Source organism: Felis catus, chromosome E3, assembly GCF_018350175.1.
Source record: "Felis catus isolate Fca126 chromosome E3, F.catus_Fca126_mat1.0, whole genome shotgun sequence".
In the NCBI taxonomy this organism is placed as follows: Eukaryota; Metazoa; Chordata; class Mammalia; order Carnivora; family Felidae; genus Felis; species Felis catus.
The window spans coordinates 17,598,523-17,603,914 of NC_058383.1; the positions used below are offsets into that span (position 1 = coordinate 17,598,523).

General features: G+C 46.0%; 1 long non-coding RNA gene across 1 annotated transcript; it reads left to right on the forward strand.

Moving 5' to 3' along the window:
- Positions 1 to 464: 464 nt before the first annotated feature.
- On the forward strand, positions 465 to 1,668 carry LOC123382611. The gene is made up of 2 exons (XR_006591224.1): positions 465 to 858; positions 1,215 to 1,668. It is a non-coding gene; the product is annotated as an uncharacterized LOC123382611 (long non-coding RNA).
- The last annotated feature ends 3,724 nt before the right edge of the window (positions 1,669 to 5,392 follow it).

The window sequence follows — 5,392 nt, forward strand, 5'->3', positions numbered from 1 at the left end:
CTGTCACAGTGGCAGGTACTCAATAAATTTAAACTCAAAATATTTAAACTTTAAATGCCTGTATTCCTCGCAATACTCCAACTAAGAAGTATGACTAACAGTATCAGGTGGTGGGACCCAGGGGTTCTCGGATTCCCACTACCTTCACCAGCACCCAGGAGGGGAGCCATTTTAATTGGAAACACTGAATTTTCAGTTCACCCAAGGCTCAGCTTCCGGAAAGTGTGCGTCCCAGGCTCACCACGTTCAACCTGGGCGATGTTCCCCTTCCCCCAGCGCCAGGGTCACTCATCCAATCAAAATCTCTGTCCTTTCTACCCCTTAAAGGACTTCGCTCTCCGAAAGATTGTGCCAAGAGGGGCGGGACGCAGCAAATTTAGCAGGTGGGCGTTGCCCTACGGCCGTTGCCTAGGTCACGGAGGAGCTGTACCCCCTCAGAGAGGGAAAATGGGCGGAGTGTGGAAGCGGACATCCCGCCCCTATCATGGAGCGACCTGGGATTGGCTAGCCACTGTCGAGCCGCGCCCCCCACAGGGCTCGCGCCGCGCCCCCCGACAGGGCTCGCGCCGCGCCCCCAGCGGTTAGGGTAGGTCGATCAGTTCCTACGCTCCCGCTTGGCAAGGAGCCCTCAGAGGCCCCGACACTTGAGCCCTTCCGGAGTAATCGCCCAGGGTCGGCGCGCGGAGATGTGCCTCAGCCCCCGGAACTCTGAGATCCCAGGTTCCCTGGTTATTCTCGTTCAAGCTGCGCAGTAAGCCCAGAGATCGGGATCCAGGGCCAAGACATTCTTGAGAAACCTCGGCCCGGGGCCGGCACCTCGCCAAAGCCGCTGTTGAAAAGGGGGACTGGACTCAACAGGTGACCTCCAAGGAGCCTGCCCAGTCTGACAGGTCCTTTTCTTCACGGAAGTCCCTGGACTTCGACTTCCCCAAGTGTAAATGAATAGGCATCGGGGAAAACCAGAATTGGCCCCAGCTCTGGCACTCACTCGCTGTGTGGCCTCGGATAAGTCACATCCTATATCTAGGCTGGTTCCTTCATCCCACCCTGAAAGGGATTGGACTAGATGTCCTCTGATGTCCCTTTTTGTTCTTCCTAGTTATGAAGCAGGCTTGATAACACGTGTAAAGTTTCTTTTTAATGTTTGACGTGTATCCATATTGTGAGCGATTCACTCTGCTCTCTGTTCATCCACCTTCACTTTCTGTGCCCAGAAGTTCCAAGGAATGAAGAGAAAAGCCTGGAAGAGCATCTAGAAATAAAATAAGGACTGTCAACAGATACTGAAGGGGTGATAGCTTGCAGTTCAAGAGGCGATGCTGAAGAGAGAATGAAATAATCCTCTACACTTTGACCCCCTCATTTTACAGAAGAGAAAACTATGAGTAGCTAAGTCAGCCTAATAGGAAGAACCCAGGTTTTCTAACTTGACTGCATGATCAGCCCCTTTACACACAGTGTCGGCAAACAGAAGGCATAAATATGTAAAAACAGATAAAGAAATTGTCCACAGAAATAAAAACAATTTAGTTTATAACTTTAATTCAATATTTTTCAATTAATTAGAAACTTCCCACTTTCATTTTCTTAAGATGTGTATCCTGCCTACATTTGGGGTGACCTACAAAGCAGAAACAGAGCAATAAAAAATAAGACAGAAGCACATTATTTCCTCCTCCTGCTTTTCCTTTCTGTCACCATTATCTCCCCAGAGGAGCTTCTCAACTTCTGATGTTCCAAAACCTCCTCTGTAATATTCTTCAGTGGTCATCCACACACACACAAAGCCAACTAAAGCCAAAAACTAAATGTGACATATGAAATGTCCAGATGAGGTAAGTCTTTAGAGACGGAAAGTACATTAGTAGTTGCCTAAAGTGTGTATGTGTGGGGTGGGGGGTGGGGGGGGGGAGTGGAGATTGAGGGCAAACAAGAAGTGACTCCTAATAAATATGAAGTTTATTCCAGGAATGATGAGAATGTTCTAAAATTATGGCGACAGTCGCACAACTCTGTAAACAGATTAGAAATAACTGAATTGTGCACTGCACTTTAAGTGTACACAGTATGTGAATTCTATGTTGATGAAGCTGTAACAAAAGAGACTGACCAGGACGCCTGGGTTGCTCAGTCCTTTAAGCGTCTGACTTTGGCTCAGGTTGTGATCTCAGGGCTCGTGAGTTTGAGCCCCACATCAGGCTCTGTGCGCCCACTTAGGATCCTCTGTCTCCCTCTGTCTCTCTGCCCCCTCGCCCGCACTCTCACACGTGCTCTTTTTTCCAAAAATAAACATTAAAAAAGAGAGAAACTGACCGGAAAGCAATAGCAGGGACACCTGGATGGCTCAGTTGCTGGAGCATGCAACTCTTGATCTTGGGGTTGTGAGTTCAAGCCCACACTGGGTGTAGAGATCACTTAAAAATAAAAGCTTCAGAAAGGAAAGAAGGAAGGAAAGGAGGGAGGGAGGGAGGGAGGAAACGTGTCTTTGCTTCTTCCCTGGGTTCTATGTGTATATATCCCCACATTCTTAGGAGAGCTGAGCGGCTATTCTGGGGTATCTAATTCTGCAGACACTTCCTGAGTCTTAAAGTGTGTCACCCCCCAGGTTGCCTACCTCCTGCTCCAACCACCACTTTATACTGTGCCCAGCTCCATGTAACTGAAGGAAGCATGCTGATTCCCCTGCTCACAGGACACCTCATTTCCTGCCTACCCTGGATGGAATTGGGATAAAGAAGGGAAGGATATGGGGCATCTGGCTGGCTCAGTCGGTGGAGCATGTGACTCTTGGTCTGAGGTTGTGAGTTCGGGCCCCACATTGGGTGTAAAGATTACTTTAAAAATCTTAAAAAAAAAAAAAAAAAGGAGGAGGAAAGAATACACATGGCAGAATAGAGGTGTCTCGGGGGAAATTGAAGAATTGAGACAAAGAGAAAATCAGAAAGAACAAAAGGGAATGTTGAGCAGGAAAAGAATGTGAATCCTTTGTGATTTTTCCCCCTTCTGGGCTACTTCTTCGAAAGATGGCAGATAGTGTTTGAGTAGCTTTCCTCATGGTTTTGGTTTCCTTCTTCCCAGAGGAGTTCTCGGAGGGAGAATCATGCAGTAGATTGTATCACATCTCCTCCCTTTAAGTCTTTACTAAAAGTTCACCTTCTCAGAGAAGTCTTCCTTGGCTTCCCTATCCAAAACTTCTTCTTCCTTGTCCTTGACACTTCCTGTTATAACCCCCCTTTTTTTTTTATTACAGTCTTTGTTACCTGTCTTCCTTAGAATTTAACCTCTATAAAGACAGAGATTTTTGGTTTTTTATTTTAGTTTTTAGCTGTTTTGCTCACAAGTGTATCTACAGTGTCTCGAAGAGCCCAAAGTAAGCACTCAACTCTTATTTATTGAATGAATAAATGGATGACTGAACTACAGCATGCTGCTGGGCACTTTTTTTTTTTTAATGTTTATTTTTTTTTTTTTGAGAGAGAGACAGACAGACAGAGTGTGAGCAGGGGAGGGGCAGAGAGAGAGAGGGAGACACAGAAGCCAAAGCAGGCTCCAGGCTCTGAGCTGTCAGCACAGAGCCCAACGCGGGGCTCGAACTCACAAGCTGTGAGATCATGACCTAAGCTGACGTCAGATGCTTAACTGAGCCACCCAGGCGCCCCATGGGCACTTTTGTAATAAAAAGGGAAAGTCTTAAAAGAGTATGTTGTAAATCTGACAGATTCATAGCTCTGAGGCAAAGACAGAAAGAGGCCTTTTTTTTTTTTCTTTCCCATTTGGACCCATCTTAAAAACAAAACAAAACAACAAAAAAAACCACAACTCTGGAGTCGGAGGAGAGAGGTGCAGGATGACATTTGGGTGGTGCAGGATTAGCATGATGAACTCAAAACTTGTAAGTTAACAGTTTATTTGGATCATCCATGCAGAGATGATGAATGCCAGTCACTTTTCTTTTCTACTATTTTATTTTTTTAAAGTAATCTCTACACCCAACATGGGGCTCGAACCCACACCTCGCAATCAAGAGTTGCATCTCCCTCTGACTGAGCCAGCCAGGTGCCCCTCCAGTCACCTTTCTGACTACCAGGACTGGTTTCTGATCCAACACCAGTTCTCAGAATCAGTTTAACGTTTGCAAAATTCCGTAACATTGTGAAGCTTCACTTCCTTCTTCTGCACAATAGGGTAATACCTTCACAGTGGTAAGGATTCGGGGAGATAAAGTATGAAAGTGGCTGTCGGTCCCTGGCATGCAGCAGGTATCTGATTATTGTTTTCCCTCTCTGCCCTTTTTTGGGAAACTACTTTTCTCTCCTGTGATTTTTTTTCTTCCTGCAAACACAGGCTTGTTCCTCAAGAGTTTAAAGTTACATTGCCAATTTTTTTCTTTTTAATCTGAAGTTTTCTCTTCAGGTATGTATGTATGCATGTATGTGTATTTATAAAATGTTTATTTTTGAAAGAGAGAGAGAGAGACAGAGAGCGAGTCGCCACTCGCGAGCAGAGAGAGGGAGACACAGAATCCAAAGCACGCTCCAGGCTCTGAGTTGTGAGCACAGAGCCCAATGTGGAGCTTGAACCCATGAACTGTGAGATCATGACCTGAGCCGAAGTCAGCCGCTTAACCAACTGAGCCATCCAGGTGCCCCATTCTCTTCAGGTTTTTAAAGAGTTTTGAAGATATATATTAATTCTAAAAGTATAACTTTTAATTACTTAGGGAGGCAGTTAAAGAAGGACATGAGAATTAGTGAAGGGTAGTTGGGTTTGGCATTTGCTTCAGGTACACTACTTGGCATATTACCCAAAACCCCAATAAGAGGAATGCTGAGTTCCTGGGTCCTGCCCCAAATCCCTCTTCGACCGTCTTAGTTTTTTTAAACGTTTGTTTATTTTTAAGAGACAGAGCACAGGCAGGAGAGGAACAGAGAGAGAGGGAGACACAGAATCCGAAGCAGGCTACAGGCTCTAGCTGTCAGCACAGAGCCCAATGTGGGGCTCGAACCCACGAGCCGTGAGATCATGACCTGAACCGATGTCAGACGCCCAACCTACTGAGCCACCGAGGTGCCCCTACCGTTTTAATATTTTTAATGTACAGTTCAGTGGTGTTCAATATAGCCTCAGATGTTTAGAGGGAGCACAGAGCTAAGCAAGAGCCCTAGATTCAGCCCACATGGACTTGAACTCCTGGCTCATCCTGTTACTATGTGGCCTTAGGCAAGTTACTTGGGCATTGGAGCCTCAGCCTTGTCATCTGCAAAGAGATACAGTATTGACTCCACAGCGTTGTGAGGCTGGAAGGAGGCCATGGGTATGAAGCACTTGGCAGTGCTTGGCTCAGAGAGTGCCTCAGTACATGTTAACCATTGTTATTCTAGAGCTTGGAATT